Below are 13,228 nucleotides of genomic sequence, written 5' to 3' on the forward strand. Positions count from 1 at the left end.
TCACTATTCCTATCTAAGATATGACTACGGTGAAAGCAGAGCATTAAAGTTTTTACCTTAACATCTCTATCATTTTCTAAGCTAATAGAAAGAGTGTTTTAAATGTACATAAATGTCTCATCCAAAATCATTATGATACTTCATAGCCAAATCCATTTTAATGTTACAAACTGCTTTACACTATCTATATCTCTAACATGTGAGGCCTTTTAAAACTAGTAATATTGTAGTCATTCATCAATTCTCTGAAGATTGGAATAGTAATTCTTAACCATACCACATAAATGAAAATTAAATGCAAGCCCCCAAAAATTAAAAGCTTAGGACTTTTAAAGTGAAACAACTACCGTCCTAATAGATTGATATTATTAGATCACAAACTTTGAAAATTACACAATGTCATCAAGTTGGTCAAAATCATGATAGTTCACATCAATAACACCAATAACAACCATCAATGAAACAACATGGAACAGGGTTAGGGTTTGAAGAACTTACCGTAAAATTATCATAACTAGAGCTAGCTAGAGCGAAGCTTACTCCGGTAAGCAAATCATCTAAGGTGAGACTGTCATCTAGATATGCTGGAACTGCTTCTTTGATGCCCAATGCAGATGTTGTAGAAAAAAATTCCACATGATCAATACTACAAGGGAAGAAAATATATCATTTCAAGTAGGAATACAAACTTGTTTGATGACATGAAAAAGGAAAATATTTCAGCCACTACAACTAGTTTTTGAATTTAAATACAAGGATTAGATTTTTATAACAGATCATCTAAAAAAACTAAAGGTGGTGGTTTTGCTATGGATCTGAACACTAGATATTGACATATGTACTGGTGACAAGTTAAATCATTTCAACCAGACTATATAAAGCATTTGAGGACCTGAAAAATAAATTCTTTCAGCCATTTCCATTTGCTGAACATATATGGAGAACAAAATAATTAGGAGGGTCATGCAAATAGTACATATTATAGACTTCACATAGAGTAGACTTTGAAAATAGATAATGTGAAAAAAATTAAAGGATGTCGATTATTAAACGATCTATAGATTTGAACACTGAAATTTGATATATCTCCCGATAGTGAGCTAAATCCCATTCCAAATTAAGAGCCATTCAACCCTTAAGATATTAGCTTCAACTTCATTATTATTGGTTTTCCAAGAACTGAGGAGAAATTGCCATTGGGGGAGACATGTTTGCCACACATTTGAACTATAAATACAAAAGAAAGACGTTGGAAATTATTGACCATGGGGGTGATAAATTTAGAATTTTAAATGCTAGAAGATATTTAGATACCTTGTGTTGGTGATACTTCTCCTTGACTGCAGTCAATGTACACCCTTTTCTATTTAGTTGTAAATTATGCAATGCATGAATATAGTCCTTCATCTCTGATACTTTATAGCCTGTGTAATGTTCTAGCATAGGATTCTGAAGATCGAGGACAATAAAATCCTATTCAAATTTTAGTACAAACAAGACCAAACAAAAAAATGACTCGATGGAATTTACATTACCCAGGGGCAAGTTCCAGGATCAAGGGTCATCCTTGCCACAAATACAGCTGATGCAGCTATCATTGATGGAACATAATGGAGAAAGTCATACTCAACAAGGGTGAGTTTAGCAAGACAATTGCCCATGAATTCCAAATGTAGAGATGGAACCTGAATGAAAAAAATTATGAAGGTAAGAATAAAATACTTTTATATATTAAATAATTTTATCGCCCACATACAACAAAAGAAAACTAGAATGTAAAGCTACATTATATGATGTTTGGGTAGCACGGGCAAAGCGCCTATTCAAATTGAGAAGGGAAAATGAAAAATGAGTACAACATTAATTTATCATAATTGTTCTATGGCTTACATTTGAATATATCAATGTTTTTTTTTTTCATGTTAACTTCAATGAAAATAGTCACCAAGATTGCTCCACAAAAAACATTACCTGAGAAAGCTCTTAGTTGTTGGTATTGTTAGATCATATTGCAAATAAGTTAGGACATCAATCTCCATTTCTAACACCTATTAGTATTAAGATAAGGATAATTGTCATTTTAAGAATACCGTCCAAGAGAGATGTGAAAAATCATCTTGCAATACAAATGGAAAATTGTACCTCCTCCCTTGTGTAAGTATTATCTGTAATGTAACAAAATTCTTCCACATGTGGAGCACAAATTTTGTCATACTTCTTGAAAGTGACATCAAAGCAGTAGTTAAAAACTGACCAAAGAAAAGAAAAGAAAAGAAAATGTTACGGTAGGCAAGAAGTAAAACATGAGGCAACAAGCATGCAAGTAACCCCAAGAAGCTGAAGCTTTTGTCTATTCACAACATTTGCAGAGAGAAATTGATCAATATAGGACATAGTTAAGTAAAGTGTATCTGGCACAAGCTTGTACTCCTCGGCACTCTGTTACAACAATCTAATTTTGAATTGATTATATAAAATTAGTTGCACAACTACAATAGGGCAAAATAAATATACAGATAGCATGAAGAAATGCAATAAGCAACAAACCTCAACAAGCCAATCAACAAGCATGCCCCTCATATTTACATTGATCTCTTGTTGAATTGTTTCAATGTAACAAGGTAATGCTTGCCACTTTAGCTGAAAAAGTAATTGATGACTGTAAGTATTAATCAAAAGAAGCTTCAAGAAAATGTCATAAATTTAGTCTAGCTTGACACATGAAAATCGATAACTTTTTTGCTTCAAGTACCTATATTACTTCATTTAAGCTTAGAACATCAACACAAATTTGCAATTTTTAGTGAATATATGTATCAACTAAATCTATATCTAGCACACCACATAAAAACAAAGTAATTCACAACTTCCTTTGTAGAACATTGTAGATCCATCCAAGGATTTACAGTTATATGCCTATAACAAAAAATTTACAACAATAAGCTAAAGTTGTTAAAAGCATAATACATCTAACAATAGTGAGAATTATACTAACAAGCATTAGAAAAGTGCATAGAAACAAATCAGCTCAATTGAACAATATAATTTTTTTGGACCAAGAATAAAAGATCACTGTGAACAGAGAAAGCCTCTATAATGTGTAATTTATCATAAATTTATGTGGCATAATCAGTACACATCTAAGGATCACCATGGTCCAAATCAATATCAATATAGTGAGAACGGCTTGAGCACCCCACACCTTCACGAGATTCGACTAGAATGGCAGGAACTCTTGACATTTGTAGAAGATCAAAACTGTGAGTAAAAAGCAAAAAGAAGAGAATTTGGAAAAATCGATCAAAATAAAAAACAAAACTTAATGAATTATATGTTTAGGTGCTTTTAATTAGTTTACAAAATCCCATTCAAATTACCTTGTTTTGAATTGTTCTTGAGCTCTCTCGATATGTGCTGATTTTGGCAATTTTGTTGCTTTAGAGAAGACACTAATGCCTCATTAGCACATGCTGAAGCATTTTCATTATTTGTTTCGGCTACAAGTTGTTTGCATTGTAATTGCACTATATATTTTCTGCAGTTGTAGTTAGATCTTTAGAATTAGCCTGTATATCCTGCGCATTCTCTCCATTGCTCTTTTTTCACCAATCCCAACGTCATCGTTGGAAGAATGATCCTTAGAATGGAAAGGAACAAGTATCATATCCTTTTCAATTTCTGCAACTTTGGTATCTGTATTGACATTCTAAATAATTCCTTGGCATTTTCCTTTGCTATTGTTACCCAGGGATGCAGCCTAAGCTCATATCACAATACAAATAAATTATATATATCCGAAAGGAAAGCGTAAACTATTCAACATACAATAGTGATAATTTCTCAAGTGAGAACAGAGGAGATATGACACAAATAGTATCAGGTTCTCTTGAAGATTCTATATAGGCTGCCTCGTATAGGATTGCTTATTTGATTGTCCCCTTCACTTTTTAGTTCTATTTTTCTTCATTTTTGGCTATTAGAGCTCCCTTTAGCACACCTATTGAACTATTATAAAATGAACATTACAGTCATATTGACCTATATTCGTTATTTAGGAATGATAGTATTGTTCTTTTGTGACTGTGTTGGTGAATTCCCAGTACAACAGGTCCATCTCAGATGCATGATAGAGGAGTAATGATTTAAAATTCATAAAATTGGATGTATTTTAGACACCTACCTTGAGTAGAAGCTGGCTTGACAGCATGTCTTCTTCTTCACAGTTCCTTAACCCCTGTACAATATAACCAACAGAAACAAAAATTCAATGATCGACAACAATCACTAATTATAATATATGAAAAAAAAGCTGTCCTAGATCAAATTCATGCATAAAAATAGTTCCAAATGTGAAGTTCCTCTCCTTTAAACAATGAAGACATACCTTTGAAAGTGTGATATTAGATCTCCACATATGGTGCGATGTTCTTGCCAATACATAACACCTATGACAGAAATCACAAAGTAACACGAACATCCAAAAATGAGCAACACTTGCAATAATGCTCAACTCGTTGTTACCAGATCTCCCAATACAAATTTGTAAAACATGTGTCATTTACCCATATAACATCCAAAGTGAGTATCTTATGTCAATAACTTGATAGAAAGCTAAACTCCCATCATGCCCAAGGTAGAAATAATATTAAACCTGTGCTCTCCACGCTTTGAAGCATTAGATGATAGTGCTCCTGTAAAGCCAAGGCCAGATACTGGAATTCCTGCTCTACAAAGTTTCCAAGAATATCATGTCTTAATATTACCAACGATTAGCAACAATGAAATTGCACCAACGTAAACACTCAAACCTGCCCAACTCAAGACTGCCTAGCAATCCATCAAGATTGTTTTCTCCGTTATATGAATTATGTGCTCGACTCATAGAGTATACGACCAAAATAAACCTTGTGAAAGAATCAAAACATAAAAGGAATCCTAAAGGTTTCCATTTGTTTGCATTGAAAATGGGTCAATTTACCAGAGAGAACTACTATTTAAACATAAAATACCAACATACCTATCATGGCAAGTTTTAATGCACGGTTATATGCTAATAAAGCCATGCTATCTGAAGTTTCCTGGGCTGCAAAACTTGCTGGCACCTGTTAGGAGAATTTTAAACACAAGTATCAATACCAGTCAATGCAATCATAACATTAAAATTAACCCACCAAAGATGAAATCGACATCAGAAAGGTCAAAACAAAAATGCATTTGACGAAAAATGTTCTTATAGTACATTCATAGAGGAACGACAAATATTCGAGTAACCTATCTACATTAAACACCCAGAACACAAGAAAAGAATGAGAACAGTAGGTTACAAGGCATTGGAGTATAGGTATAGCACAAGGTAAATAACTTCAACAAGAAGCATGCCCACTCAAAAAAATAAATTGAGGGAAGGCATATAGACAGATAAGAATGTATATTATCTCACAGTGTTGTAGAGCAATTAAGAAAATGATGTTATTACGAAAAAGGTTCATTAATTGGAGTTATTTGGGACATATCCATGAAAATTGAGTTGTCCAAGGTTAGACCAAAGAAAAAAAGTCCATTAAAATTAGTGGATACAAAATTGCATATATTGGTCTACAACAGCCTCTACAGCAGCCTTAGCCCCAATTCTAGAGATAGTAGTATTACTCAAATCAAGCACTCTAAGTTGCTCGTGACCTTTTGAAATTTATTTGCATATCATGATTGTTCCATCGTCCTTGAGTTTGTTTTGTGCTACAACAAACTTTGTCGACAAGCTTTTTTCAGCAAGGCATGCAGCCAAAGCTGGATCCACTTTTGGAGTGATACCATTTCCAACAATCGTAAGAACTCTTAGAGATGGAGTAGCATCCTTGACGCTATCCGCAATGGCAATTGTGCTTTCATCCTCAAGATTCATATAGTTTAAATGAACTTTTGTGAGGCCTATTTGTCAACGGATGACTTGGCTCAGAGAAACACCACCGACTATCCCAAACATGTTATCTGATAAATTGAGTGTTTTCAATTTGCCGCCTTGGCTCAAAGCTCCTACTAAAGCTTTAACACCTCAGATTCCTATACAACTTCCTGAGAATTCAAAATCCTCCAGAGCAATGCATTTTCTTACAAGCACTGAAAGGGCCTCTGTCGCATCATCTTCTGAGCAGTTGTGACAAAAATGAAAACCCTTAATCCTTTCAAGAGATGGAAGAATCTCACAAATGAATCTAGCAGCTTCTTCAGAAATGTGGGTATCTATGAATTTCAAATTTTTGAGCATCTTCTGAGATTTCAAGAGTGGTCCAAAAGCTTTAACTCCCTTCTCTCTCAATTCACACAGATCAAAAGTCAAGGATCTGAGCATGTACCTTTCTAAAGCAGATGACAATATTGCAATGACCTCAAGTGCTTCAGACTCGGACCTTCTGACAACAAAATTTAAAAGTTCCACCCCTGTTAAAGTTTTCTAAATACCCATCAAGACTCTATTTGTGACACGGGATGCCTCTGCTCCAAAACTTATGTTACCAAGGCATAACTTGGTACAAGATTTTCTGGGTTCTTCCAATGGCCTAAAGAAGTCTATAGCTGAATGTTCATCAAGAAATCTTCGATCCCCAATTGACATCTCAAATATAGTTTCTTTCACTTCAACTAATTTAGATAATGATTCCATGATCTGCAACAAAACAACCCCAAAAAGGATTTTGAAAACAAACAGATTTGGAAACAAACATATTACAATTAAATTTATAAAATATTAGGAGTTGCAGGCTAATGATGATGAAATACAGCTGAAGGGTTTATCTTGCAGTCCACATACCTGGGGCCTACAAAATTGGAACAGTATGAATTAGAAATGTTCCAAGAAGCAATCTACACAGTTTGGCTTCCTCGAAAGGTTTTGGACATGTATTCTTGGCTAATGATGAGTCCCTGGAAAATGCCATGAAAAAAGATAATGTGAAATTATATGACAGGCCAATCAGGGTTGCTTATCTAGTCAAGAAGTATACTGAACCAAGTAAAGAGAAAAAGAAGGTTCAAGATGTTTAAAAGATGGGTAGGAGTTCAAAACTATATTTAGATTAGTAACACTCTTGTGCATTGCGAGGGCTAACAATGATATTAGACAAAACAATTGGTGCATGATTGCTAGCATCAACCAAGTGTTTGGCAATATCAAGAATTGAAAACATTTGTACAGAATTAAAAGTTTTTGATTGGGGCTGCAAGTCTTTATGGGTGCAAGGGTTTCAAAATAATTTTACCTGAATGATTAGGCTCATGGTACTTGAATGATTTTATTTCCTCATTTATATTGAATAATAACTAGATTCATGTAATGTGTTAAATGGTGGATGTAGTAAGCTTTTTGTGTTGCTCAGGAAATTCCTTTGTGTTGTGAGAGAGGAATTTAAGGAAATGTGACATTTAGTTTCTGTCGCAAGTTTTCTATATTCTAATTCTATCCATTTAAATCCTTGAAAGGCCCAAACATTGTTCAACTTGAGTAGATTTTGTGTCCTTCTGAAATCAAAAGGGGAATTGTTTCCTTCAATTAACACCTATTTATTGGTACCAAGAAATAGTATATTATAACTCTTGAAATGGCAACAATTTATAGATGTCTGAACTTGCAGGTGCACAAACTAAACTGTTGTATGCAACAAGTTTTGCTACACATGCTTTTAAGGTGCATGTAAATGGAAACATCTAAGGAGAAAACTAAAATGCATGCCTTATGAAGGGGAAACTCATGCACAGGGAAACGTCCAAATAGCAAACTGAAACACATGCCTTACCAAGGGGTCATTTTGTATTTTTTAAAGGTTGTCTTTAGATGAGGTTCAGTAGTAAATCTTTATACGAGGTTGAGGTTAAGTTTTTTTAATAGTCACAAGCCATGTGGAGGGGATATATTCATTTGAGTAGTACCTTTAAGCTGAGTTCATATAGGGCACTTTCTATTGACTTGTACATTTATGTTGTAGGCAAAGGGTATCTATTCATTTGGGTATAGAAACCAAGACTCCTAGGAACTTCTAATAAAATAAGTTTAAGTTGATCAAATTAAATTCTTTCTTGTAAAAGTATTATCACTGGCCAAAGTTTAGAAGACCATCTGGATGCAACTAAACAAAATTTGGATGTGGGCTGCAATTATTCCAGATGAGATGGCAAAAAATTTATTATGTATTTACGAGTCTGACAATAGGTTCTATAGGTGAAGCATTGTTGTAATAATTGTTGTATGTGTTTCAAGCACTTTATGAAAGGATAGATAATTTAATGACCAACCATAAGAGAGCACAAGAAGCCAAATACCATTGTTGCATGAGGTGATATGGTCTCAACATGGCATATCAGACCAACAAGAAAGAAGACAATATAGTGCTATTTCTTGGTCTTCTGAAGTACTTGGAACTATAATTGTGTTTGTCTGAAGGCTTAGAATTAAAATCCTTATAGGTGTTGTTAGGAGTTATAGTTGAGACATTTGGCATATGTAAAATGCTTTACCTATATTTCAAAATCTGCAAATCTCTTTGCACTTGCTTCAATCTAAACTATTTAAGTACAATTTGTTCATTATTGGAGACAATGTGAAGATTGCACTAAGAGAGGTTATTCTCTGTATAACCCTATTACCCAAACTAGAATTGGTGTGTCCAATAAAAGTTAGCATTTAAAATGATTACAATGTTTCAACATAATAACTTACAAAGGACATCCCAGTATTTTAGAGTTTTCACTCATTTCAAAAAGAATTTTACCAAATTCATCTCAGAACTAAAACAATGGATTCCAAATGAAAATCATAAATAGAAAATGTAACTTATGAAGTTGTATTGACAAGATGCATCATGTGTTGCTTGTAAGTATGACATTGTCCAACAAGATCTATAATCACTTCTTGCTTCAAACCCTGCATATTGTGGCTATTCCAATTACAAATCAAAGACTTCTAAAATAGCTTCAATACTACTAATGCATGTATGAGCATTTTTTTTTTTTTTTTATGTCCTTGAAAATCATTATGTTGATATTTAATCATTATAAAACTTGACTGAACACTTCGATTTTTTATAAAATTTGACTAAACTCTGTTAAACAAAATTAGATTACACACAACTATTAAATATTAAGAACTTTTAGTGATGCAAAAATATTTGAAGAAGGTTACATGTATCAATTTATGTATGATCATTCGTAGATGCACGACTATCACTATAGGGACCCCTTCTTAAGCCTACATTTCTAGTCGAGCAGCAGAAGTCAAGGTACAATCTGGGTATGTCAATGCAAGACATAGATTATATATATATATATATATATATATATATATATATATATATATGAAGCCTAAAACTTCTATATCCATAAAAAGCTAGAACCATATTAATCCTTTTAAACTATATTAATAAAATACTATGTCATTATTCATATTAAAATGGTAATGTAACCTTAAAACAAAATTTAGTGCCATGAATCCTAAGGTTGAATGCAGATGGTAGAATGAAGAGTTTAGCTTGAAGCTTTGAGCTGGATATATTGACCAAACATATGGCATATATATAATATACACTCAGGGTCCTTAATCTTGTCATATTAGGGCCTACACTTGACATACTAGGGACATGGTCTTTGGTATTAATGAAGCCCTTCAATTCAATAGATTTGCAGAATATTCACAGAACATTCACAATTTGATCTACTTTGTATTATGCTATAACCTATTGACCTAAATATTACCATAAATTCTTAAACTTTGATAAAGCTATTATCATATTCTAAATAAATACTATTGTTGATGTCAAGGGTAGTTCAAACACAAGAAGTTCATGATCAACACATTTAACAAATGAGTTAAAACAAACTCTCTACATTGCATCCACAACAGTTTAACATTTTCAACTAGTTATCTAAAATATAACCAAGGGAAACAATCTCACGAGTAGGACAATTCTAATCAAAGATTTTAAATAGACCTGGCCTATAAACACAATTCACCTCAACAACTGAGCTAACATCAAGAGGAAAAATAAGAGACATATCGCTATAGAACCTAGCTCACTCACAAGTAAGCATGTGCCCTCGTCAACAATCCTGTCAGCATTCTTCCCCAAAGATGGAGATGAATCTTTGATCAACCATTTCTATTAGAATGATATTGTAGTATTTACCCATAATGGTCATTTAAGTCACCTAATGCATAGTTTAGAATATCATTATTAACAACTATTGCTGAGGGCAAAAAAAAAAGGGTAAATATATAAAGGGAATAAAATGATCAAATATCAAACATTGTAGGTAGCCACACATAAATCCCATATCACATTTGCACTGTATGTTATGGGCAACAGTAGTTGTGGATCATTTTAGACCTATGACATGCAAGGTGTCTATTTTATGTTAGTTTGAGCTTCACTTGGTTTCAAGAATACTATAATATTATCTACTTAACAAGGCCAACCACGTGAAGGTGGAAGCTCATCTGGCCTCACCCCCCTCCCCCTAACATCAATCTAAAGTACCCATTATCATCTAATTACATACTTCATTCATTCATTCATCCATTTATGAACTATAACATTCAATCAATACAATAACATAACATTGATTAATATGATATAAAATTCATTAATACACAATACTAATCAAAAATTCATTAACACATAACAATATTCATTAACATAAGATAAAAATCTATATTAATATGCATCATTCATACATAATTACTTTAAAAAAGTTCTTTCATTATCCAACAAGGTTTATCAAAGAAATTTTTCAAAACATCATTTCTTTTTGTTTTGTTTTTCTGAGCTCTCTTAAGAAAAGCACTCATAGGAGCATCCATATCTGCATCATTCTCCTCCTCTTCTAGCACGTGTAATGTCAAATTACAATGGCTCCTTCTCTTTGGAGGAGCAGGAGGTTGATGCACTAAAGGGGGCTTTGTTGCAAGAACAAGTGAATGGGATAAATTGGCATACTCTTTTTCTTTTTCTAACAGTTACAAGTTTGTAATTAAGTATGAGTACAACATAAAATGCATTTTTCTTAACTGAAAATGCCACATCATGTACATTAAAATTTTGATCTGCCACTGCGTCAACATGTTGAACACTTGGAACATGGTCCTCTCCTTCAGCATGATGTTCAACATGCTCTGAAATATTCAAAAAAAGGGTACACATCAAATTCCAATTGAAGATGTTAAATTGTATTCATAATTGCATAATTAATTTTCAATAGTAAATTAATACCTCCACCACTATAATGCACATCATGGCCTTCATCATGAGCAGGTTCTGTGGTAGGATATGAAGGCTATAGTAAAATGTTATGCACATTGTTATGTAGTCAATTTACGTTTAAAACTAATACCAAAAAAGAATCTTCTCAACTATTTAATTTCATTTACTTTTCATCTGACCAATTTACCTATGAGATATCATTTGGTGCACTGGATTCTTGGGCAAGGCTTACAGATTCTTCACGTAGGTGTGCAACCACAACTTTATAGCCTTCCTTCAAGGCAATTTTTCTATCTTCATCTATGACCTCCACATTGAAATATGTGCCCTATGGTTTTTCTTGATAACGTTAGTTTTCCATGTATGGTTTCATTAAACAAAACTGTTTGCAACATTATATTAAAATTTTTAAAAAAATTCATTGCTCTACTTACAAGTTGAGACTGGAGATTCATATAGCCACTAGAGCCAAGTTTGTGTTGGCCAACCTTTTCTACTCTCTCTTTTGTAGCCGTAGATGTGTCCTACAATCTATGAACAATTTCAAACATCTTAGATTATATATTTACAAATATCAATAATTAGTGCATGATTACAATGTACTTAATACTATAATGACATAGCTCTTTTTGCCCTGTGCTACTTCATTATCTCTATCTTCACATAGCCTTTTCTCATTTGCATCTTCTATTATTTCATTCCACTCCATCAATGGAAACATAGGAGGATGGTCATACATTGGGTTATCCTTAAGAGCCCTTCTATATTGATCCCTCACAATCTTTATATGCTTTGCTACTCTTTTCAAAAGTAGGCCAGTGTCAAAAATATTTTTGCCAAATTTCTCCTCAATAGATGCAATCAGCTAAATTTTAATTGCATAGCTTGTAAATTCCACCTTCTTAAAAACAAATAGATTGTTAGATCAATAGCTTTAATATATTACAATAAATAAAAGAAAATAAAAATTATGTAGCAATGATATGAAACTACGTACCTTTTACGTATGGTGGGTCCAAATAGTCTCAATGTCATATGAAAAAGATGTTCAAAGAAAGCATTTTTACCTAAAAAAACATAAAGGATTTATCAGTCCAAAATGAGTAATGTAAAAGTAAACTAAATTTACACTTTAAATAATATCAATTTTAAAGCACCTAGAAGCTTTCGTTCTTTTAATGGAAACATAGTTTTCTTATTCAGCAACAATGTCTCTTCATACGAACTAGTACTAATCACATGAACTGCTCCAGGAAATGGATCAACTTTAGTAGTACTGCTCTTTGTTGGTCTACCTCCCTGCCTATGTCCATGTCTCTCTATGTGTGGGTATATATATATATATATATGTATGTATGTATGTATGTATGTATGTATGTATGTATGTATGCATGCATGGTGTGTGTATGCATGTGTTTGTGTGTATGCAAGCTTCTATAGACATCATTTAAGCACTGATATGCTACTTCATTTTTTATTAACTTGTAGAAAAACATTACAAAATATAGCACATTAAAAAATATAGCAAAACAAGGTTTTACCATTTCTAGTGGGCATAGAGATGATGTTTTCATGGTCCTTATTGTCGACAATGCAGCAGACAATAGTGGACTACCAACCGAAGGAGCAGTCTGCACTTCATCATGAGCTGAAGAATAGAATATTGTTAGCAAAGACATTTGCAATGGATAAAGATCAAATGGGATACTAGCGAGAAACATCCACAAAAAAAAGGTAAGTGTTATAATGTTGATCAAAACAAACAAAGTGTTACTTACACGAAGATACTGTGCAACAACCCTAACCATGTTCACCATGTGATGTCGCAACTAGCACATATGTCTATAGAAGAACACATAAAATTAGAGATCATGATCCATAAGATACTATATAATATTAATATCTATTGAACTTGTATTATTGCTTTAGTCAAATTGCTTCTTACTTTCAAAGATTGGATTCTAAGGTCCAATTCTATTCTC

At 33.0% G+C, this 13,228-nt stretch overlaps 1 pseudogene; it reads right to left on the reverse strand.

Moving 5' to 3' along the window:
- Positions 1 to 1,161: 1,161 nt before the first annotated feature.
- Positions 1,162 to 5,902, reverse strand: LOC149579559 (cyclin-A2-2-like; annotated as a pseudogene).
- Positions 5,903 to 13,228: the final 7,326 nt, after the last annotated feature.

The sequence above is a fragment of the Cupressus sempervirens genome, chromosome 1 (genome assembly GCF_028749045.1).
Source record: "Cupressus sempervirens isolate cs-2001-9-10 chromosome 1, ASM2874904v1, whole genome shotgun sequence".
Lineage (NCBI taxonomy): Eukaryota > Viridiplantae > Streptophyta > Pinopsida > Cupressales > Cupressaceae > Cupressus > Cupressus sempervirens.